This window comes from Pongo abelii, chromosome 2, assembly GCF_028885655.2.
Source record: "Pongo abelii isolate AG06213 chromosome 2, NHGRI_mPonAbe1-v2.0_pri, whole genome shotgun sequence".
Classification (NCBI taxonomy): Eukaryota; Metazoa; Chordata; class Mammalia; order Primates; family Hominidae; genus Pongo; species Pongo abelii.
The window spans coordinates 84,702,960-84,727,874 of NC_085928.1; the positions used below are offsets into that span (position 1 = coordinate 84,702,960).

The 24,915-nt window shown below is 44.6% G+C and overlaps 1 protein-coding gene and 1 pseudogene across 1 annotated transcript in view; both read left to right on the forward strand.

Moving 5' to 3' along the window:
- The first annotated feature begins 1,662 nt into the window (after window positions 1-1,662).
- The window catches only part of FRMD4B (FERM domain containing 4B), a 370,979-nt gene continuing 347,726 nt past the window's right edge, over window positions 1,663-24,915 (forward strand). Inside the window, exon 1 of the mRNA XM_054551889.2 lies at window positions 1,663-2,137. The gene's annotated coding sequence lies outside the window, so the exon portion shown is untranslated. The remainder of the gene's footprint in view (window positions 2,138-24,915) is intronic.
- LOC134761007 (histone H1.8-like) lies at window positions 5,220-11,358 on the forward strand (annotated as a pseudogene).

Sequence of the window (24,915 nt, forward strand, 5' to 3'; positions counted from 1 at the left end):
ACCTGGGGTCCTTATGCTCCAGTACCTGTTGAATAGATTGTATTGTGCAATGGGTAGGGAGTTACCAGACCTGCATTTATAGATAGGCACTGCCACTTTCTAGTTTCATACTATTGGGCAGGTCAACTAACCTCTCAGAGCCTCAGGTTCCTCCTCAGTAAAACAGGGCTCCCTTAACTCAACTGACACTGAATAGCCATTGCTATGTGCCTGATGCTGAAGAAGGCAAACTTAGACCCTGGCCCCAGGGGGCTTTCAGTCCACTCCCATTCTCCCAGGAGAACGCAATACGATGATGCCAAGAGAAGTGCTTATTTAGCTCAAGTCTTGGGGGCAGGGTGGGGAGGCAGGGCATGTAATTACCACTCAATAAATGTTAGCTATTCATTCAATATATTCTATTTAATTAAAAGCAAACATCCATTCAACATCGGAAGCAAATGTAATTAAACCTCATTCTGCACACATACAATATTCCACATCATGCCATCTTGAGCCTTTACTACTTCAGATCTTGCTTGCTACTTGCTCCCTCATGTCAGTAGCAGCTACACCAGGGCCTGTGAAATCAAGATGCCCCGTGCCCCCATTCTTTTTCTAGGCTGGCGACCTGTCAAAAAAGAAGGGAGAAAGGGGGAGAAAGACGGGTAGGGGAAGAAGGAGGAGGAAGAGGGGAAGACGGAGGAGAAGGAGGAAGAAAGGCCAAAACCAGGGTCACAGAAACTGTGGAGTCTTTAAAATATTGATATTGGATAAATCAGTAAAATTTTCAACAAAAATCCAAAGCTATGTGATTGTGTAGTTGTGAGACAAGTATTTTTAAAAATGGATTTGCTTTTTAAAATAAATCAATTCATAGTGTGTAGAGAAAAATTAATTCATGGTGTGTGGAGAAGTGAAGTCTGGTGACGGGACATACATTTAAGGCTGTTTGGGAAATATTTTCTCCCAGCCTTCTCAGAGCACCTTTGGTGCTCTCCTTGTCAACTCATTTGAAGAGAATATAAAAACTCTCAATAGGAAGTCGTTCATGAAGAATCCTCCCTTCCTCTCCTTCCTCTCCCATTTGCTGTGTTACACTCAGCACCAGATCAAGTTGGAATCTCTGCCCTGTCACTCATCAGCTATTTTGAGCTAACCTCTCTGAGACTCCCGAGTTTCATGTAAAGAACGCATAATAAAACAAAAATTGTTCTTAGGGATAAATGCCTGATATGGGATTGGCTTGCCTTTTTTTTTTTTTTTTTCTTTCTGTCTTTCAAGTGCTATGGTTTCAGATCTGCGGGGATCTCAGAAGTCATTTCGCCAGCCCCTCTTGGGTGGCTGGGTGTATTCTGCGCCTCCCTCTGCCACCGGTGCCTCATATCCTTTATTCTAACAGCACTCAGGTCCTGGGATGCCTGAAGCCGGGGAGGCAGAATCAAGTCCCGCCCAGAGCTTGGAGGAGTCGGAGGGAGCGATGGAGAGGCGCGGGCTGGTGACCCCCTCTTTTCCCTCCTCCTGGCAGGCGCCGCTCCGCGCCTCCTGGCACCGGCGCCCTTTCTCTGTCGGGGAAGGCTAGCCCAGCCCGCAGCCGCGTGCGGCGGGGGCCGAGGGCGCCCCCTCCCTTCCTCCCTCTCCCCCTCCCCTTCCTTCCCTCCCGATACAATGACTGGGCCGGAACAGCGCATCAGCCGAGCCTCATTGGCAGCGGCCGCCCCAGCCCCCGGAGAGGCGGCGGGCGGGGGCAGCTGGGGAGAGAGGGAGCCGAAAGCCCCGGCTGACAGCGAGAGGAGGCAGGCAGGACGGAAGGACCCGAGAAAGGCGGCCCCGGGTACAGCTGTAAGTGTGGATCAAAGCGAGGACGCACGGCGAGCGGCGGTGGCGGGGGCGACCTGCAGACCCGGGCCGGGGGATGCGGCAGGCGCTGGCTGCCCAGAGATCCCGGGAGTCGGGCTGCGTGGCTCACGTGCTGAGCTGGAGCTTGGACAGAGAGGAAGAGGAAGAAGAGGAAGGCAGCCGCCGCCGGGGAAGGCACAGCGCAGAGCGGACTTGCAGGACTGGCGCAGAGCCGGGTCCCCAGGTCCCGCGCGGTGCGCAGCCGAGACAATAAAGTAGCCGTCTACAGCCCCGGAGCGCGGAGGAGGCGGCGGAGCAGGTAGGTGGGCGACCGCCCCGGGCTCCCCAAGCCTGCTGCCAGGGCGCGGCCGCCAGACGCGGCCACAGGCGCGCCCGGTGCGCCCCGGGCGCAGCGCGCACGTTTGGAGACCCCCAGTGGAGGTGCGGGTCCCAGGAGTTTGGGAGAGCAGAAAACCCCGCCCTGGGGCTCGGGATCTAGTGCAGCCTCCGCTGGAGTCCCTGGGGCACTTGGCACGGCGCTTTGGTCGCTTTGGTGGTATGGAGACAGGAAGTTTGGCGGTTTCGAGGCTTTAGCGTTGGTGGGGTTTGCAAACGCGCCGCCGGGGACCGCGTGCTTTGGTTGCCGCGCGTTCGTGGGAGGTCGAGAGAAGAGCTGATGAAGCCCAGATCTGGCCCCCAGAGATACTTCTAAAAGGCAGCGAAAAGAGTGGGGGGAAATCCCTGGAGTTAGCAGAGGACACTAAGGGTTTGGTTTGGCTGCTCTTTTCAAATAGGTGTTTCAGATCCTGGCAGCTCTTGTGTTGGAGAGGCAGTGTGCATGTGAATCGCTTCTTATTTTGTGGAGTACTTCACTTTTCATTTTCATCTGGGGAGGAAAAAATAAATATAATTTTTAGCTCCTACTTTGAGAAGTGCCATTTCGTTTGGAATAGAGGACAAACTCTTCCCTTGCATTGGATGTCCTGTGCTTTGAAAGATACTGAACAGTGCCTGCTCTTGTTCACAAAAGGGGTGAGACGTGTATTAAATCTTCTCCAGCCTGAGAAAGCAGCCGCAGGAGGAGGTCTCTCTCTCTCGCTCTCCTTTGTGTGGCCGCTTCCTTCCAGATGTGAGAGGGTTGGGCTGGGCGCTCCTGGGTGGGGTAATAATTATCCTGAACATTCCTGCGATCTGTTAGGACTTGTAAACATACCAGAGCCAAGTCCTCTGAACTTCGCGAACTGATTTGGTGTGTTTGCTGGTACCCAGACGGCTGCGACTAGAGGCTGGGCCTTTCGGGAAGAAAGACCTTAGGGTGCTGATGGCAGCAGTCTTTCCGGGAAGCTGGTTGATGCTTGAAGATTAGGTAGTGTCGCCCCCAGAAATTTACTAGCCAACTCGGAAGATGTGTACAAGATTATAGCGCGATCCCCGACGTGCTGTTTCCCATCCTAAAGGGAATGGATCTGTGGGGTTTCCAAATCAAATGTCTGGAGGGGAAGAAAAGCAGCTTCGCCTTACTTAACCTCATCAAGACCCACTTTCATCTGTCATACACATGCTGTGAAGAATGGTGGTTTAGAGAGCTTACTGTGTGCCAGGCATCCTGGTAGGCACTTTTGGGGCATCATCCATAATCCATGAAGTGGTAACCTAGCCCTTGAGAGAGGTTAAGTAACTTACTGGAAGTCCCATCAGTAATCTGTGGTTTATATAAGATCTAATTTCAGATGCCAGGCTCTTAACAAGACAGTGTCTCTGAAAGGGATGTGCTGCAGTGGTGGTGTTAATGAGGATGAAGAAAATAATAACAATAACAATAACTACCATATACGTGTGTGTGTACATATATATTATATATATATTTTATATATATAATATATATATTTTTTTTTTTTTTTTTGAGACAGAGCCTCACTCTGTCGCCCAGGCTAGAGTGCAGTGGCCGATCTCGGCTCACTGCAACCTCTGCCTCCCGGGTTCAAGCGAGTCTCCTGCCTCAGCCTCCCGAGTAGCTGGGATTACAGGCAGCCACCACCATGCCTGGCTAATTTTTTGTATTTTTAATAGAGATGGGGTTTCATCGCGTTAGCCAGGCTGGTCGCCATCTCCTGACCTTGAGATCCACCCGCCTCGGCCTCCCAAAGTGCTGGGATTACAGGCGTGAGCCACGGCACCCGGCCCATATGTTTTTAATAAATTAAAAAGATGATGTTTAAGAGAGACTGACACTCAGTAAGCACTCTGTATATATTTTTGTCTCTAAATTAAGTGTCACAAGACAGGCGGTGGATGTATTGGTATTTCTACAATTCTTCCTTTTTTTTTTTTTTCTTCGAACTCTGTCACCCAGACTAGAGTGCGGTGGCGCGATCGCGGCTCACCGCAACCTCTGCCTCCCAGGCTCATGCGATTCTCTTCCCTCATCCTCCCTTGTAGCTGGGATTACAGGCATGTGCCACCACGCCCGGCTAATTTTTGTATTTTTAGTAGAGACGGGTTTCACCATGTTGGTCGGGCTGGTCTTGAATTCCTGACTTCAAACGATCCACCACTCGCCTCGGTCTCCCAAAGTGCTGGGATTACAGGCGTAAGCCACCGGGCCCGGCCAATTCTTCCTTTTTGTAATCTGAAAATGTTGTAATAAAAAGTAACACACACACACACCGCTTTTGAACAGTGCTTACATTTCCTAAAAAGGGTGAGAAAAATTTAGACAACTCCAAGGACTTATTGAATGGTAGAAGTTTAATCACTTATTTGTGACATCGGCAAGTAATATTAATCAAACTTTTTATTTCTTAAATTCAGAAATGCAGGTGGAATGCATTTAAACAATATGGTGCTGGAACATGAAAAAAATTACCTAAATACCGTATTTTGAGGTTTAGTTTTCATTATCCATGGGGAAGTTCTCAGAAGATCTTTCCCCTGCAAGTGATCATGGTGATCACGATCCTGTTTTCCTGTATTAAACTTCACTTTGTTTTGAAATTAATAAATTTCTATCTTAGTGGCAGAAAAGTGAATGGGCTTTTTCAAACAGGCAGATGGTTGCATTTGAGCCTAATCTAGAAAAGTGTGGGAGGAGTTAACTTCACAGCCACTCCCAAGTGTCAAATCAGCTGAAGTTTTCTCAGTAATGTTTATTGTCGCTGGCCTCTAGTTTCAGCAAGCCTGAGAATCCTACTTCTCCGTTTGATTCCACAGATTTAATCAAGACTCTGCATGCTTTGAGCAGACAAAAAGAAAGTTTTGGCTAGCTTACAATACAAATAGGGTACATGGAAAACAGTTAAAAATACCCTGCCTTATCCAGCCTGCAGTAATTTTCTAGCAGGAAATCTTCATAGTTATCTTACACACATAAGTGAAGGTTTGAGGCTTATACTGCAAGTGATCTCTCACTCTATCTCTCCCTTTAAATCTGCCCCAGAGATCTGATCTTATCATGAATGCACTATTTTTATATGTTCGGGAGGGCTGAGGCTCACTGAAATGACTATCACCAGCCTATAGATAAATAATGTACTCAGCTCATCAGTAGGTCTTACATGTATCTTCCTTTACTTACGTGTCTCTCCCTTTTTCAATGTGGTTGTTGTTTTGTTTTAGATGGAAGATTTTTGGAGGATAATTCATTTATTTCTAAGTCAGTAAGATTTTTTTTCTCCTCTTCTGCCAAATATGTGCCATGGGCAGTCAGACAGAAGTGGTAAGATAACAATTTTCTGTTGCTAGATGCTTGATAAACCCTCTAGGTAATTTAGAAGCCAAATCTCTTATTCTCCCCAATGACTGGATTTACTGAAATTATCATGTCATTTCTTATCTCATTCTTCCTGGTGAAATCAATTTTTAACCTAATCTCATAAGACAGTGTTTTTTCAATATGAAGGTCATAAAATCCATTTAGTGGGTTACTACCAGTAATTTTTTTTAGGTATAACAAGACAGCAAGTGTCAGCATCATCATATGTTATAAGAGTTCTGTAATTTCATGAAACTTTGAGTCACTCCTATGTGCATTGTGGGTTGCAGTATAAAATGTGATTCTTAGCCATCAAAAAGTTTGAAAAGCACTGCCACAGGATGCATGTGTCTGTTAGTGCTATTTTGATAATAAGTTACAAACCCAATTTTAAGTGGTATTAGGGTATTATGTATATGCATATATACAATATATTTTTTTTCTTACATATGGATTCAGGTTACTAAAAGTTACATGGGTAGGACTGACTTCAAGAGCATCTTGCTTAGGGCTAAACAGTGACTTCAGGATCTGATTTCTTTTCATTCCTCAGGTCTGCCTTTTTCTTCTTTCCTCTGTGTATTGGGGTCCTTCTTGGGTGACAAGATGACCATATAACACTTGCTCATTTACACAGTTTCAAGTTCTAGTCCAGCAACCAAAAAACTCCCCTTCCCCAGTTATTGAACAGAAAGTTTCAAAATCAGCTCTGAGTCGCCCAGTTGGCACGGCTGGAGGAAATCTGTGCTAAGTGGCTTCTGCAGAGGTTGAGGGCTTTGCCCCAGCAGTGGAGTCCTACCCAGACCATGTAGACAGAGGACATCAGAGGCCTGGACTGCCACATGAATACAGTTGTGGGAAAGGGGGGAAATTAAGGCTAAGAAAGTCTGGAATAAATGTTCACCACAGGGTACAAGTGCCTAATGCACATAGGCTGATTCCTCTTCTTTTTGATGCCCCAAATAATGGAAAATGAGCTGAATTGTATTCAGGCAAATAGATTATCAATATGATTTTTCATGTGTGTAAGGAAAACCTTAGCTGTCACTTTTAATGTGGTCAATATCAGGACTTATGAGATCAAGATGCAGAACAAGTCAAATTGATAGTAGTTACTTTATTTTCCAATGACACTGAGAAGAAAAAGGCAGATATATTGATTAAAAACCCACAGCAGTCCCAAAACCTCTTACAAGGGGGTGATCGTGATCCTGTTTTCATTTATGTGCAAATCTTGGAAGACATTTATTTGAATCAGTTTGCCATGCTAATCTAATGAAAGCAGTTATTTAAGTAGTGTCTTAGAGCAAAGTATTTGAAGAATACACCTCCTTAAAGCCCAGGGCAAATGAGTGCTCTATTCTGTAGCTCTTCAGCCTTGAGGTCTTTATTTGGGTCTGTGTTACTTTGTCCTTAGAGATGTGCTGCTTTTAATTGTCCTCTGTCACTTCATGTACAGTTTTCCAGTGGGAAAGGGGGCCCTAGTGTGTACAGTTGCGAGGACAATGTTCACTCACAGCACAGGGGCCCTAGAAGCAGGGTGATCGTGCTGGCTTACCTGGGTCAATCCTGGTTAATGTCTGTGCCTCCAGTTTGGACAATAAATTATGTGGCCACCCCATGTATAAAGGCTACTATTTTAGGGTGCCATGACTAGGCATCATTTAATAGATTAAATTATCTGATAAAGAATTCCTGGTGGGGTGCAGTGGCTCATGCCTGTAATCCCAACACTTCGGGAGGCCGGGGCAGGAGGATTCCTTGAGCCCAGGAGTTCAAGACCAGACTAGGCAACCTAGGAAGACCTCATCCCTACTTAAAATTTTTAAAATTACCTGGGTGTGGTGGCACATTCCTGTAATCCCAGGTACTCAGAAGGCTGAGGTGGAAGGATCACTTGAGCCCAGGAGGTTGAGGCTGCAGTGAGCCATGATAGTGCCGTTGCACTCCAGCCTGAGCGACAGAGCAAGACTCTGTCTCAAAAAATAAAAAATTAAAAAAATTAAACTGAGGAAGTGCTTACCATAACTGAAGGATAAAACTACTGATACCTCCCCTCCTGGGAGCGTCACCAGTGACATCTCACTCTCCTCGACTTCCACAGCAGGATCATCCAGGTCTCCTGAATCTGAAAAGCCAGGCCTGAGCTGCAGCAGCTTCCCGGTGGCATGCTGCCTCCTGCCCTCTCACCCTCCCCACTATCCCCCCACTCCCCGCACGGTGGTAGAGGCGCTACAGGCGGGGGAGTAGCGCTGGGGCACGTTGGCAATGGCCATCAAGCTCTATATCCTGCACAAGTACCCAACGGTGGATGTCCTCTACTTCAAGTACCTGCTGAAGCAGGCGCTGGCCACTGGCATGTGCCACAGCCTCCTCGCCAGGCCCCTCAACTCCAAAGCCAGGGGGGCCACTGACAGCTTCAAATTAGATCCCAAGCACAAGAGGAAAATCCAGCCCAGGGAGATGGCCCCCTGATGGTCCCCAGGAGAGCAGGAGAGGCCAAGGGGAAGGACCCCAAGAAAACAAGTGAGGCCAAGGAGGATCCTCCCAACGCGGGCAAGGTGAAGAAGGCAGCCAAGAGGCCAGCAGAGGTGCAGAAGGCTCCTTCCAAGCCAGGTGCAGCCACAGAGAAGGTCGGCAAGCAAGGCAGTGCGGCCAAGGACACCAGGCCACAGCCGGGTGAGGCTAGGAAGGCACCCCTAAGCCAGACAAGGCCACGCAGGCCTCTTCCAGTGCCAGCGGGCTCAGTAGGAAGGCAAAGGCCAGGGGCAGCAGGAGCAGCCGAGATGTGAGGACCACAGGAAAATGAAAGCTGGGAGTAAGAGTTCAAAACCCACTGTCAGCAAGGTCAAGAATGGTGTTGCTTCCTCGACCAGAAGGTGGTAGCCAAGGCCAAGGCTCCTAAAGGGGCAGCTGCCCAGGGGGCTGGGCAGGGGCCAAACGCCAAGGCTGCTTCTCCTGCTAAGGGCATTGGGTCCAAGGTGGTGCCTGCACACCTGTCTAGGAAGACAGAGACCCCCAAGGGCCCGGGAAAGGCTGGACTGCCCATTACGGTCTCCTCTTCTGAAGTATCTAGCCAGGGGGCTGTATCCTAGGGCTGGAGGCAGGGGCGGAGGGACCGAGTCACTGCCCTAGTTTTTATTCTTCAACAAACCACTGCTCTATTTATTTCATCGTAAGCTATTTATCAATAAAGACTTTTGTTTCTTCTGCCACGCCCCGCCACCCCCGCCACACACACAAAATCTTGTGCAGATGTAAAGGCTCAACAAATAATAGTAGAACTAATGGTAATGATAGCAGCACATGGTTACCAATTCATCTGTGCTGGGAATTGCTCTGTGATGTCCATGAGGGTGCCCTCATTCAATGCTCACCACACCCTATTAGGTGGGGACTCCTAACGCCCCTCACTATACAGCCAAGGAAACTGATTGTGAGGTTGCCACTTGGCCAAAATCACATAATATTTGTTGAGCTGGCAAAGTCTGCATGTTGACCAGTGTTTTATAAGAAGGCAGGACAGGTCATTGTTGTGAATACTGGTTGTAGCTTCAGAGGATCTACACTCAGATCTATCTTTGCTGCTTACTAAACGTGTGCTTTGACCAAGTGACTTAACCTTTTTTTGTGCCTCAGTTTCTTCATCTATAAAATGGGGATTATAGGAATTCCTACCTCATCAGGTTATTTTGAGGATTAAATGACAAAATATAAAGAAGTGTTTCATGTAGTGACTGCTGTGGAGTAAATACTAAAAAATATTCTAGCTGTTATTATTTGTGCTTTGTAGAGGCTAGGAAAAAATAATAATTCATATTATTTGTTGAACACCAACTATGTGCCACATTTTAAGCTAGGCATTTTTCAGTTGTTTTCTTTCTTCTTACAAATCCTTTGAGATGGGTGTTATGTCCACTTATTGCCCATTTCACAGATGAGGAAAACTGAGATTCAATGAAATTAACAAGTAACAGAGCTTTAATTTCAACTTCAGGTCATTCTGACTCCAAAGCCTTTGATCTCATAATTATAATGTCATATTTTTTTACTTGGAAGGGAGCCTTGAGATGACCTAACCCATAAAAATGAGCCCCAAAGAGAGGCTGTGACATGACAAGTCATTAAGGGATGATGCAGGTCTAGAACCTAGGTTTTCAGCCTCCCACAACCATCTCTGTCTTGAAGACAAATGCATTCACCCCATAGGGTAACCATGCTGAGTAGGCACAGATACAGTTCAGGAGCACTGGACTTAGATGTCTTCTAATCCAGCTACAAAAAGTCTAGAGCTGTGTTTACTAAAGCGGGTAGGTATATGCCTGGTGGTACATGAGTTAATTTTAGATGATAGATAGAGAAACATTTTACCTTATTAGCTACTTATTTTAATGTGTACCAGAAAAAAAATTCACCTAGACCTTCATGTCTTGTAAAAGATTATATTCCTTTCTGCCTTGCTGAACAAACTATTAACAGATTGAATAGCATTGCTTAGGACGAGGCTGAGAAAGAAATAGTGTCAGGGTAAAAATATGTATTAGGTAAAACATAGTGTAGATTGTACTGGAAAATGGCAAAACCTATGAAGGGAAGATGTGAATGACTGAAGTCTGGGAAATACTGGACTAGAGGGATATTTCCTGAACTTGGTGCACACAAACCACTTGGGGATGAGATTCTGATTCAGCAGATCTGGGACGGGGCCTGAGACTGCATGTCTAACAAGCTCCAGGTGGTGCCAACGGTGCTGGTCTGTGGGCCACACTTTGCGTAGCAAGGGATCAGGGAACCTGGAAGATTCTTGGGCATGTATTGAGTGCTGTAGAGGATATGTAAGGCAAATCCCTGTCTCCCAGAAGTGTAATCATGTTAGGAAGAGGAGATGTGAATGAACATGGAAGGTGAACTCCCCTATCCAGACACCAAATAAGAAGTATGGTGATCTGTCTGGAGTTGCTGCAGTGGCATGGTAGCATGGGGTGCATGGGATGGGACTGCGCTTGGGCCTGAAAGATTCGCAGCAGCAAGTGGAGAGTTCCAGAGCATTTGATAAGTAGGAGGAAGGATGGAAGTAGCAGGGAAGACTCAAAAAAGACCACAGTGGATATTTCAGCAACAATCTGATTAACACAGAGAATCAGCATGGAATGTTGGATCAGAATAAGTCCCCTTTTCAAAGCACAAGCCCCATTAACTGGTGTCTGATGATAATGGCTACCTTTTATTGAGCCCCTATAAGTGCCAGGGGCCAGGCATTTGCCAAGTACTTTCCAAGCAGCATGTCATTCCATCACTACAATGACCCACAATAACCCACATTCTGCAGAGGTGGAAACTTGAGGCTTGGAGTGGGCGAGTGACTTGTCCAAAATCACACAGCTAGTAAGTGACACACCTGGAATTCAAACTCAGAATGGAGTTTGTGCTCTTTGCCACCATGTTGCAAGAGTCTCTGTTTTTGTTGTCCTTGACAGTCACAGCATAAGAGCTTGCCTTTCTCTCCCAAGAGCCTGCCTCACAGAAGATTCTAATGGTTCATTTTGTTCCAAATGAGACTATTGCCCCCTACAACAGATCCTGAACAAGCATCCAAAGTTATCAAATAGGTTGTCCTTAATCATTATTTATAAAAGATGTCATTCCTTTCTGCCTTGCTGACTAAACTATTACCACAATGGAATTTTCGGCATTGTAAAACTGCCCCCCAAATAAACACTGAATGTGTTGTCACAGTGAGGAAGAGCTTGACTTTGGAAATCACTAAGTAGCCTAGACAGACAGTTATTGGAAATGCTCTTGCCACAGCATGGGGCCCGTCACAGCCCCTCCTGATTCAAAAGGTCTTTCTGGAAATACCAGCATCCATCTTCTAGCTGGTGCTTATAACAGCCGACAGCGTCGGTGGGGGACCCAACAATGGATGTGGCTAAGGATTGTTGTCGGGCTTCCCTTGTTGCACCTGACTGAGCCCATCCCATCAATTCAGTCTTTGCAAAAGAGCAGAAGGCTCATATGTGACCAGAATGCGGGACAGGCACAAAGCTTGCATGGCCAGCTTTGGCCCTGCTTCATCCAAGTTTAATACTCAACCTGAGTTCTGCCAGATAAAGGAGGGGCTGGGGGGAGAGGGGAGCTGGAATTGGCACTGGATCAACAACCAGGAAGGCCAAGTTCTGATCCCACCTTGGCAGCAGACTGACCAGAAACCTGCTCATTAGCTCTCTGGATTTGTCAAATGGGTATTGACACTTGAGATCCTTCCACCTTTAAACATTTATGCTATGAACAACCAGAAGTGTGCACCCTGCACTTTATCTGTGTCGGCTGCACTAGTCTTACTTTAATTTTTTTTAAATGTCAGATAGATGCACTTAAAAGGCTTCCTAAGCAGTGTATCAGTGGAAGTGTTATCAGTGGAAAGTTTCAGTATAATTATTTGTCATGCAGTAAAAGTGGTATTTGGTGTAACTTGTCATATCAAATAACCTTTTAGTATTTAGACAAATCTCAAAACATTAAGAGAGTGTGGCTTATTCAATAAATCAGAAAAGATAAGGGTATGTTGGGCCATCACGAATGAACTAATTGCATTTATTTAAATGTGCAAATTGAAATGCAGAATCCTGACAAACTAATGAAAACCATGTGCCCCTAAACTGGGAACACAGAACACCATCCCGGTTGGGCTGTAAGACTTAAATTGAGGACATATCATGGTCATTTGCTCCAACTGTGTTAAAGTAATTCAATTTGTATATTTAAGAGAAAAAAAAGTAGTGTAGTGTTTTATATACCTCCAGGTTCCCAGTCTAGCTGCTCTTTTACTGCCTGAAAGAATGGGGCATCCAGTTTACTAGAGGTCAAAAGTTTGATTCAAACACATTAAGAGGAAGAAATTGTTTTTGCAATGATTCAGCTGCTTTAAACAGTTCAGATCATGAGTGGTTCTCATTGTACTTTCTAGCACTGAGCTTGATTACACTTGGAAAAGCATACTGGAAACTGATCTTTGGTCTTTTCTGGATCTCAGAGAAAAGCTATGAAAATGATGCTGATAAAGGGTATTTAAAAATTGGCAGTTTGTCAGCAAAGGTTCATGCTATTCGATAGATGCTTTCACTAAATGATGAGTGGGAAATGTAACTTTGTCATCTTGCAGAGCCTACAATGCAAACGTTTTTTCCGCCCCATGTACAGTTTCATTTATATAGTGTTGTCAAGGAATAAGTAATTTGTTTCACTTGGGTGATTTTTCCAGGTGATTGAAGCTTACCTCTTTGTACACACATTATTCTTTGCTTAAACTTTCTTTGATGAAAACATGGCATATGGTTCTTTCCTTTTTTTTGCTTGGTACATATAAATGTGGCTACATCTTTTCTTGACCTGGGGTTATCATGATAAAGATTGCTTTTTGTTCTGTACCATAATCCTGTTATTGACAGCTGAATTGTGTGGGATTGAGAGCCTCTATGTAAATAGTCACAGATCCATATTCTTTTAGAGTTACCATTATTACTAATAATATAGCTCCTCTGAGTCATTAGCAAATCCCAGGCAGGATGCTAAGAATTCATATACATTATAATCTTGGCTAAACCGTCCACCTCACTCCAAGAAATGATCATTATTATTCCTCCTACTTTACAGGTAAAAATTGAAGTTTAAGAGATAAGTAGTAAGTGGTAGAGTTGAGATTTGAACCCATGTCTCTCTAACTGCAAGATGCCTATTGCCAGTTATTTTAAAAGCTACTTCTTCTGTTTCTCCTCTCTGCCCCTCTTTGGGTATTTCTGTCTGTCCTGTTGCTTTAAAAGCCTTTGCCCAGGTAAGGGCCCAAGATTAGGTCTGTGCCTATTTTGTGGAACTTGTTGGTATGTTTTTCGTTAAGTGGAGTTCTAAAGGCATTTTTGCTGATTTCTGGGTTCCCATACACGGTTGCAGTTTCTAGAAGTCTAACCTGTGAATTCATCACTGTGTATGCTAAGGCTTTGGGAGGGATTATAGGATTTTCTGCATTATGATTAAGCAGCATAATCAAGAAACTTGCAGTCAGAGGAAAGCTTGGCAATTCTTTAATGCAGAAGTTGGCAGACCTTTTCTGTGGAGGGCCAGATACTAAACGTCTTAGTTCATTTTGTGTTGCTATAAAGGTATACCTGAGGCTGGGTAATTTATTAAAAAAAAAAAAAAAAAAAAAAAGAGGTTTTATTTGACTCATGATTCTGATGGCTGGAAAGTCCAAGATTGGGCTGCATCTGGTCAGGGCCACAGGCTGCTTCCACTCATGGTAGAAGGGAACGGGAGCTGGTGTGTGCAGAGATTACATGATGAGAGAGGAGGGAAGAGGTGAGGGTTGAGGCATGCCAGACTCTTTTTAACAACTAGCTCTTGTGAAAACTAATAGAGTGAGAACTCACTCGCCTTTGAGTGAAGGCATTAATCTATTCATGAGGGATCCATCCCCATGACACAAACACTACCCATTAGGACCCACCTCCAACATCGGGCATTAAATTTCAACATAAGATTTGGTGGGGACAAACAACCCTTATCCAAGCTACAGCACTAAATAAAATAGGCTTTGTGGGTCCTATGGTCTGTATTGCAACTCCTCAATTCTGCCTTTGTAGGGCAAGAATGGCTGCAGACAATACATAAATTAATGGGTGTGGCTGTATTCTGGTATACTTTTCATTACAAAAGCAAGCAGGGGGTAGATGTTGGCCCATGAGCCTGTGCTTTGTCAATTCCTGTTATCATGGGAAAAAGGACCAATCAGGGTATTCTAAAAGTCTAAATAGGTAGGTGATTGAGTGTCAGTGTTGAGTAGTGGTTGTCAATCAGTGGCCCTGGAGACAGCTGCCAAAATTTGTCTCCTAATTCCACTACTACTTCAACTCAGGCAAGTATCTTAACCTCTCTGCATTTTAGTTGTCCATCTTTAAGACTGGGAAAATAATAGTCGTTACTTCATGGGGTTGCTTTGAGAATGAAAGTAATTATTTGTAAAGTACTTAGAAGGGTGCCCCGGACAAAATAAGCACTATCTAACTTCTGTGAAATTAAGAATAGTAAGGAATCCATTTCTAGTGAGACAAAATATTTAGTGCTTTGATGGAAGGAAGGGAAACTTCCTTTGCTCTGAGTGCAGTGGAGGGCAGGGATAAGGCTCCTGCCCTTTGAGGATGGGTGTGGAGAGGAGAGAGTGGGCAGTGTGGGCAGCACAGTGGGTTAGGAAGAGCTCTGGCCTGGGAGTTAAGGGAACTGGTTGCAGATCCCAGACAAGTGGTAATTTGCAGCATCCCCTGAGTCAAGTCACTGTCCTCTAGGGCCGTGGTCTCCTTGTCTATGAAATAAGGAGGTTAAACTAGAGTAATGGATGCAAGCTAATGGCCCATAGGCTACATTCTGCCTATAGACATGCTTGGTTATTTCCTAGACTGTTTTTAAAATATTTGAATAAATCAACAGCAATTATGAATCAGGAAATTCCACAAAACAATCTGGATCCCTGGTTTCTTTTAAAAATTCAGAAGCTCTAGCAACACTGGCTGCATTCCCACATGGCAGCAACTGACTAGCACAGAGCTATGGTGGCTCATGGGTTCTGTGTTGATTGCTATAGCAGACGCTGCTGGTGTTGCTGGTGGCCAACCTACATCTTTGCCCTGGCCATGGTCATGCATGCCAGCTTCACTTCCTGCTGCCAGCACCTGCATTGGTTTGTCTGAGGACTTTCTCTGACTGTGGAAGTGGTGGGCTGGAAATGCAGGGGAATTAGCATCCACTCCCTCCAATGATGAAGAGGGTTTGGCCTGTGGATACTCCAGCTCCCTTGCCCATCCAGTGAAACTAAGGGGTGTATATTGTACACCTTTTCCCAGAGTTTCCACCATGGTGAGTATCACCATGGTGATAGGTGACTTAATAGGATAGTCCCTTTTTTTTTGTTTTTTTTTTTTTGTTTTTTTTTTTGGTGGCCTTATCTTTCTTGTCTCATTTACACACTGTCCTACTATTGTTTCCTGGGATGACCTCTCAGATAAATACCTTATACTTGAATCCTTGTTTGGGGTTGGCTTCTGGAGGAATCCAGACTAAGAAAACCATAGGCTGGGTGCGGGGGCTCATGCCTGCAATCCCAGCACTTTGGGAAGCCAAGGCAGGTGGATCTCTTGAACCCAAGAATTTGAGAGCAGCCTGGGCAACATGACAAAACCCCATCTCTGCTAAAAATATAAAAAATTAATCAAGCAGGGTGGCATGGGCCTGTAGTTGCAGCTACTCAGGAGGCTGAGGTGGGAGGATCACCAGAGCCCACAAAGTCAAGGCTGCAGTAAGCCAGGATTGCACCACTGCACTCCAGCCTGGGTAACAGAGTGAGACTGTGTCTCAAAAAAAGAAAAAAAAAGAGAGAGAGAAAGCAAAAGGAAAGAGAAAGAGAGAGAGAGCGAGAAAGAAAGAGAGAGGAAAGAAGGAAGGAAGGAAGGGAGAGAGGAAGGGAGGGAGGAAAGGAAACCCATAGTCCTCATAGTCCTTGCCATTGAGTCCCAGTGAGAATTGCCCTTTTTTAAAAATCATACTTGAGCAGTTTTTCTTGGGCAGAGAGATATTTGTCCATCCCATGTCTATCAAAGGAGGGAAGGTAAAGGACTAAATGGGCTGTGGGTTTCTGGAAGAATGAGATTCTATCTCCTTGTATAAGTAAAGAGTAGACTGGAAGATTTTATGCAAATTGCTTTCTCCACTTATTGAAATCTTGCCTCTATCCGTGTCTGCATTTGTGATTCCTTTAATAGGAGATCCTCATGGATTCTTAAAGTGGGGACCATTTTTGTGGGGTATTTTGTGAGAAGCTATCAGAACCCTAAATTACCACTGGTGAATTGTTTTGACTTGCCTAAGGAGATTTATATTTTAAAAGAGCAGACTTGAGAATCAAATTTGTATTCTAATTGGGTGACCAACCATCTCTGTTTACCCAACACTAAGAAATTTTCTGGGACAAGGGACTTTTAGCACTAAAACCAGGACAGGTTGGTCACTGTACTATAGGTGAGGTCACACATAGGACCTTTCAAAGTTCAACCTCTGAAAGATTATGCTCCTGTAATATAAACATATTTCAAAATAGCATTGTATTTTAAAAATATCCCAAATGTAAAGGTGGAAATAAAAATATCTTCTTTCTAGATTTCTAATTGCAAAAATCTGAATGAGTTGAACAGAATGACTTTGGTTTTCCTTTTTGTCTTTGCCTCTGCTTTGCTTTTGGCCGGACTGTTGGGTAACAGCACTATTTGTTGAGGGAGTTAATTTGGAAACACTGGGTATTTCCTCCTTTTCGGGACCTCCACTCACTCACCAAGAAGCAGCAGGTGCTTGGCAGGTTTGTGCTTCACCGCGGAAGGGCTCTGGGTGTTCTCTTCAAAGGGGAACCAGGAAAGGACTCCTCACCTTTGTCTAAGAGTAAAACATTCACATGTACATTTATTTGTCCCTGAGTTACCTGTAATCCTTTTTTTCCTGCATTTTCATCTATTTTTAGTGATGTTGTATTTTACCCAGAGATGAACTTGTGAAAATCTTTACCCCCAAATTAAAAGTGTGTGTCACAGCTGAGTGGGGGAGAGAGAGACCCATGCCCCAGGATGGAGGACACTAATAGCAAAGGGTGTGAATGGCACCAGAATGTGGGAATCTCTGAGGATCAGAAGCCAGACGTGGTATCTGCAGAGCACAATAGGAAAAAAAGACCTGGGAATTTGAAGTTTAAAATGGTTTCATGTATCAAGTCAGGAAATTTAGGCCCTGAAGTGGATATGGAAGGTGCAGTGGAAAAGTTTTAAGTAGATTTGGAACCAGGAAGATATTTGTGTTTGAATCCAAGATCTGTCACTTAACCACCTTTTTAACCTTCTGTGAGTCAGGAAACCTTCCTGAGTTTCGGTTTCCTTATTTGTAAAATGGAGACAGGAGGGAAGAAAGCTAACTCTTGTTGAGTGCCTGTTATGTTCTGGGGACAGTGTTAGGGAAATCAGAGGAATTGTTTTATTTAAAGCTGTCCAGTCCTGCAAGGTAGGTATAATTGGCCTCATTTAACAGACCAGAAAATGGAGGCACCAGAGCCTAACAATTTTCTCAGCCCCACACAGCTGGTAAGTGATGAAGACGGAATTCAAATCTGGGTCATTCTGACTGCAAAGCCAGTGCACTTTTTATGGTGCCAGCCTGTTACTCCCGTGTGGGGATCATAACTTACTCCACAGTGGTGTCTTATTTAAGTTCGTCCAGAAGCAGATCCTGAGATAGACTACAAGTAGTTTATTTAGGAAGCCTGGGAAACATCAGTCGGGCAGTCAGGAAATGAGACAGGGAATGGAAGGTGGCCCCTGAAAAAGTGTGTTATCAATTCAACTACCACCATAGGCTACTAGAGCTTGTTCCCACTGGGGAGGCTCTGGGAACCAGTGGAGTGCATGTACCTCCGAATTTTCCCATCTGAGGGAGCCAAGGTATTTATACACCAATTCCTGAGAGTAGTTAACTGAGGGCTACTTCTGGGAGGTGGAGTGTTATAATAATTTGTAGGTGCATATGTTGTATCCCTTGCTTGGCAAAGTGGACTCTAAAGCACAAGAAAGTTCTCAGCAGAGAAATTCAGGTGCTGGCAGTTGGAAGCAAGCCACTGTGCTCTGAAATGGTAAGGACAAAGGAGTGGGAGGGATGCCAAAAGCACCTGCTATGGTGGTTTTAAGAATTAGAGACAGGCCAGGCATGGTGGCTCACACCTGCAATCCTAGCACTTTGAGAGGCCAAGACAGGCAGATTGATTGAGCCCAGAAGTTTGACACTAGCCTGGGCAACATGGCAAAACCCCATCTCTACAAAAAAAATACAAAACTTAGCCAGGCATGGTGGCACACATCTGTAGTCCCAGCTACTCAGGAGGCTGACGTGGGAGGATCACCAGAGCCCAGGGAGGTTGAGGCTGCGTGAGCTGTGATTGTGCCACTGCACTCCAGACCGGGTGAAAGAATGAGGCTCGGTCTCAAAAGGAAAAGAAAAAAAAAGATTAGAGACAATATGTACAGTGGCAGGTTTCAGGCTACCATTTATAAAGAATCTACTATGAGTGTGCAAATAACAGCAAGAAGACTTTTGAGGGCTTAGCCTGGGCCTTTGTGAATCCTCAAAGCCTACATAAAGTGGATCTGCATGTGTTGATTATGAACTTCTGATAATGCCAGGCCTGCCCAGCCCACCACTTTGCCCTGTTTCCTGCAGTGCTTTTCAACAGTGACTCCATCCCTCTGAGGTACCATCAAAACATCTACCACCTTGGGATCTGGGTCCAGAGGGAGGAGCCAGAGTGGGTATTTTCAGCACAAAGACCCAGCCACCTCCTCCTGCTGTCCAAAAACCCAACATCCACCCATCCTGTGTGCTCTGAGAAAGAGGAGTCTGAAAAAAGACTGCGAGCTCCATCATGGCCAAGAGACAGGAGGATAAATGTATAACTTGGGTGGCATGATTAGCAAGAACTTTTGTTTTATTTTTCTTATGACAATAACAGCTTGTTTTCCTTTCAGCTCTCATGGTCACTTTTTCTTCTGATATATAATTACCAAGCACTGCCCCAGTTGCAGTTTTGGGCTGTCCCACTTCCATTCTGCCCGCTCTCCATTAGCAGAGTTCCCCATTTGGTGTGGTCTTGGTTGGGCAGTGCCCAGCTCTTCCTCTGAACCGAAGAGTCCAGTCTCTCTTCCTGTGATGCAGTCTGCAAGTGTGGCAGAGACTGCTTTTTGTCCCCCAAATCCATTTCCTCTCCCACTTTTAGGAATAATCCCCACCTTTTAGTTTTGTCTGGGCATGTGGCTGTCAAGGTAGGGGCTACATTTCCCAGCCTTCTTTGTCACTGGTGTGGCCATGTGACCAAGCTCTGCCTGAAGGACTGTGAGAGGAAGTGTGTGCCACTTCTGAGTTATTCCCATTTAAAGGAAACACCTTCTACTTGTTCTTCCTTCCTTCCCTTGAGCTAGAATAAGGAGGTGTGGAGAGCCATCTTTAACCATAGGATGGCAGAGCATCAATATGGAAGGGATATGAGTTCCCCTACCTTTGTGTGGAGCAGAGCTGTACTACTCAGCTACCAGACTGGTTTCTATTTGGACTTGGACTTGAATCAGGACTAATCTAAACCACTCTCCCTTGGTCTTTATTAAAACCAAGCACCTACATTCTAACTGATATAAAGGCTCAACACATGACAGCTTCAGTTAATTTGGAGTTAACTGAAAGATCACTGGAAGTTGGAGTCAGGAAGATTTGGATAAAATCCTGACTCTGTGACTTAACAACTGGGTGACATAAAATAAGAAACAAATCTAAACCTCTTCTGAGACTGATACATTTCCACATTTAATACTCCCAAGTGGGCCTCTAGGATAAGATGCTCAGCACAGTGATTGGAACATGGTCAACAATCAGTGAAAGATGGCTGTTACTGTTATTTGTATCATTATTCATTATTCATAATACTGAGCTGTTGCTGACCAAGTCAGGCAGGATTAGAAACTTTATGTTTGTTATCTCTGAGGCCTAGAATTGGTTTTGCTATATTCTGGAAGGGTGGGGGTCATCTATGGTAAATGAGCATATGTTCCTTCTTATACATACCCACGATGGTGGTGAGGATTTGCTTATTTTAGGTAAAGGATGCAATCCAGTTAGTTGGGGCAAAGGATATGTCTGATGATCAAGTGGACAGTCTCTGCTGGGTGGTGCCTTCTGATCCCTCACAGAGGGACTCCCTGGGTTGGGTGCTAAAGGTGGCAAGTGAAGGTAAGGGAACCAACTGTTCAGGGAAGAACTGAAGGTCTTCATTGTCAGCACTTTTCCCTGGCTCACCTGGGAAGCCACATCCTTAGTGTGTGTGGCCAACTGCTAGTTGCCTGCCTGACATCCATTTCTCCCATTCTTGGCAACAGAACCCCAATCTTAGTTAGGGTGGTAGTGTGCTCTGCTTAAAACCACATTTCCCATCCTCTCACACTACTAAATATGGCTCTGTGGCACTTCCAGGAATGGCTGTTGTTGGGAGCTGACTCAGGTGGAAGGCATAGTCTTTTGCCGTTCCATTTCCTCTTTCTGCTGTCTAGAACACAGATACCATGACTGGAGCTTCAGCAACCAATTTGCTACTTTGAAACCATACGGCATGGGATCATGATGTCAGAATAGAAGAGGGAGGGTCTTGCTTCCACTGGAAATGGTACCCCACACCAATACCTGAGTGCTGCCCTAAGCTCCTCCCCTACCACCAGCCTTCCCCACCATTTCAGCTTTATGCGTGTGAGTGGGCCTTAACCTTATTTTACATTGAGCTTTCCAATAGCTTTCAAGGCTTAAAGCCCTGTGCTAAAGGACTACTTAGCCACTTCTGTCATCCTCTTATGAGGCTGGATTAATTTCTTCATCCTTTTTCAAATGCCTAGAGTCCAGCATCCCAGCAGAATAATCATACGATATGATCATTCTATCCATTGCACATAGGACTGAATGTTTTGGTGCTTAATTTTTCTCTAATTGTTTTTTTTTTTTTTTACTTGTTATTATATGGCCTCTCCAGGTGGTCAGAAAATTTTCTTTTAAAGGCACTAACACTTCTTATATTTTGCTTTTCTGAGTATGTGAATGGATTCCTGAAAATTTTTCCCTCAGAGGACAAATCTTTAGAAAAGGCCTTAGAAAAATAACCTATGGAGTAACCTAGGGTTTGCAACCTCTTGATTATCTCTGTTGAATTAATAAGCTCGACACTCTGCTGGTTATTTAGCTATTGGTTCTCATCTCCAGGTCCATCTTGCTATGTGCTGGACTGTGATCCAGGGTCAAAGTCTGCAAGCTACATTTGCCAGGCTCCCTTCTTAGCTGGCTTTTGATTAGGTTCTGTCATGGGAGGTGTTGGCTGGAGATGGGGATGCAGAAGGTTGGGAGAAGGGATTATTTTTGCATCCATTGCATGATTACATCCTTCCAACAGCAGCAGCCTCCAGGGGTGCTTTAGCTTGGAAATGCATACTTGACTGGCAAGATGGACCCCAGTTTCAGATGACAAATAATGTCATCTGAAGCCTGATGGAAGAGGCTATCACATGGCCCAATACTCACCAAACTCCACTTCTTTGCTTCCTGGGTGGCACACAGATTACATTGCTCAGCCTCTCTTCCTGGAGTATGGGGGAGGAGGAGGCTGTGTTCTGACCAATAGAATGTGGATAGAAGTGTTGAGTGTTTTGTCTATGCCTTGCCCATAATAACTGCTTGCCCATAATAACTCACTACTTTCCTGACTTTTTTTGCCCTTATCTGCCTTCTGGATAGAGAAGATCTAGGGCCTGATTCTAAGACCCCCAGGCTTGGCTGACTCACTAGAAAAAAACTTTATGAATCAGAATTCCTCTCCTCCCTCAAGCTGACCTGCATCAGATCTGGAAACAATGAGAAAGCAACCTTTGATGTGCTAGCCCACTGAGATATGGGAGGTGGTTTTGTGGACATTAGCATGACTTACTAAGTAGTATATGGATAGATGTCTAAAATGGCAGTCTTTGACCCTAAGGCCTTACTGTATCCAAAGAATATGAGTCAGAACACGTCTTAGAATAAAAAGCAAAGTAGTTAAAGCACCTATAAACGTGTGTGGCCTTCACAACTTGCTAGAGGGTTCATTCATTGATTTATTCATTCAGGAAACATCGAGTGTCTACTATGTAACATGAATTGTGTGTGACCATGAGGACCATAAAAAACAGCTGATTGAGCAAGAGGGTGCAACTTGGGGAGGTAGTGTTACTTTGGATTAGCTACTGTGGAAAGTTTGTCTTTGGAGCAACATTTCAGCTGAGACAGAAAGCTGAGAAGGACCCCGCCATGGGAATGTCTGGGGGGTGGGTATTCCTAGGAAGAGGGTATGGTGAGTGCAGAGGCCCAGAGGTAGGAACATGCTTGGTAGATTTTATGAATAGAGAATAGGCCTGTGTGGCTGGAACATAGTAAGTAGGGGAGGGAGTGGTGAGGCAAGATTAAATCAAAGATGGCCTTGTAGGCCATGGTTGAGCATTTGTATTTTATTCTAAGTACAATGGGAAGTTAATGGAGTTTCTTAAGCAGAGAGGGGACATGATCTGACTCACACTTTAAAATAAAAGTCACGTGGGATATTTACTAGGTTAGGAAATGATGAATGCAATCAGTAAGTTAGCTAGAAAGCTGCAACCATGCCTAGTCAAGTGATGATGGTGGCTTGATCTACAAAAAACATGCTTGGGGAGAAATCAATTAAGAAAGAGAGATACAGACTGAGGAGAGAGGCCAGGACTTCTGAGGACCAGAGAAACTAACACAAAGACCAATAGAAGAGACTGCCAAAAAGTTAATTTTCTTGTGAGACTCACTGAAGATTTCTTCAGAGGCAGAAGTCAAAGTACCTTCCTCAGTCATAGGGCCTGGCCAGATCCCCATAGTGGGTGCACATCTGCTGTGTGGGAGGGACAGCAGCCCTGATGCAGGGTGGGGGACCACCTGGGGTCCCCCCTCACTGTCCCTGAGAGGATTAGGTAAGAGGCACAGAAAGCCAGTAGTGACTCCATCAAACTACATGCAGAGAAACTCCCCATAAGATCCAGATAGGATTGGAAGTGCTAATTCCCAGAATAAAATCCAAACTCACTCCAGACAGAACTAAGGTTATTCTCATGGGAATATCTAGAGCAAAGTGAAAAATTTAGAGTACTAGAGACCTGAACAAGCCCATATTCATTTTCAAGTAGACCAGGGTAGATAAATAAGCCTTTCTAATATTCTGATGACCTTAATCCTTCCCTTTGGTCATTATTGATGTCAGCTTGGGTGCCTGTGGTTTATTCTGGGAAGAGATCTCAAGGAGCAGGAGCAAGGATTGGGAAGTGGCCACTAGACCTCAGTCCCACTGAGGATGCTTTGAGATGCTATGTAAAATGCACCTTAGAATTTTCTACCCACCAGGAAGAAAAAAAGAATATTTTTCCATGGGCTCTTGTCCCCTTTTGAGCAAGGGTTTCTTCTTGGGTGTTAGCTCCCTTACACTGAGTGGCTTCCAGCAGCCATCCCATGCCAAGCCCCAGGGCAGAAAGAGAGAGACTTGTGGTATAGCTGAGGCAGGGAGCAGCCCAGAAGAGAGATTGCAGGGTGCAGCCCAAGAGGTATATGGTATACACCCCAAATCTCTTTTCCAGTAGGCTTTAGCATGAAGTACTCTTTAAAGATGTGGGGTTTTCGATTCACAATTGCAAAAATGTGGAACCAGCCCAAATGCCCATCAATCAATGAGTGGATAAAAAACTGTGAGATATATATATGATATATATATATATCTGTGAGATATATATATCATATATATATCATATATCTATATCTCATATATATATCTCATATATATCTATCTCTCATATATATCTCATATATGTATATCTCTCTCATATATATATATGTCTCATATATATATATATATGATGGAGTACTACTCAGCCATAAAAAGGAATGAATTAATGGCATTCTCAGCAACCTGGACAAAATTGGAGACTATTAATCTAAGCGAAGTAGCTCAGGAATGGAAAACCAAACATCATACATTCTCACCCATAAATGGGAGCTAAGCTATGAGGATGCAAAGGCTCAAGAATTATACAGTAGACTTTGGGGACTCAAGGGAAAAGGTGGGAGGGGGTGAGGGATAAAAAACTACAAATTGGGTTCAGTGTACACTGCTCAGCTGATGGGTGCACCAAAATCCCACAAATACCACTAAAGAACTTACTCATGTAACCAAATACCAACTGCTCCCCTGCAAAACCTATGGAAATAAAAACAAATAAAAATTGAAATGTGGGGTTTTGATTCTAGAAATGTTAGGAAAGCTAGCCAGAGAGGGAAAGGGTCTAGGTAGAGAAAATAGAAGACAGCAGCCAAAAAGCCAGCTGGATCCCTGAGGCATGAGGAAGAATAGAGTATTGCCCATGGGAAGAAGTAAGAGGATGACTGCTTTCCAACAGGGGGATTCCTGATTATTGGTGAGTGTTCTCTCTCTACCCACCTACCAGCCCCCACCACACACACACAGATACTGCTGCTCTATTCAAATTGAATTTTGGATCCTTAGATATACCAGACTCCCTCTTGACAGAGGTCCTTTGCACAACCTACCTTTCCCCTGCTCTCTCCAGCCATGCACACATTCACACTCCACTTGGCTAATTCCCACTTATCCCTGAGGACCCACATATCACTTTGTCTAATGG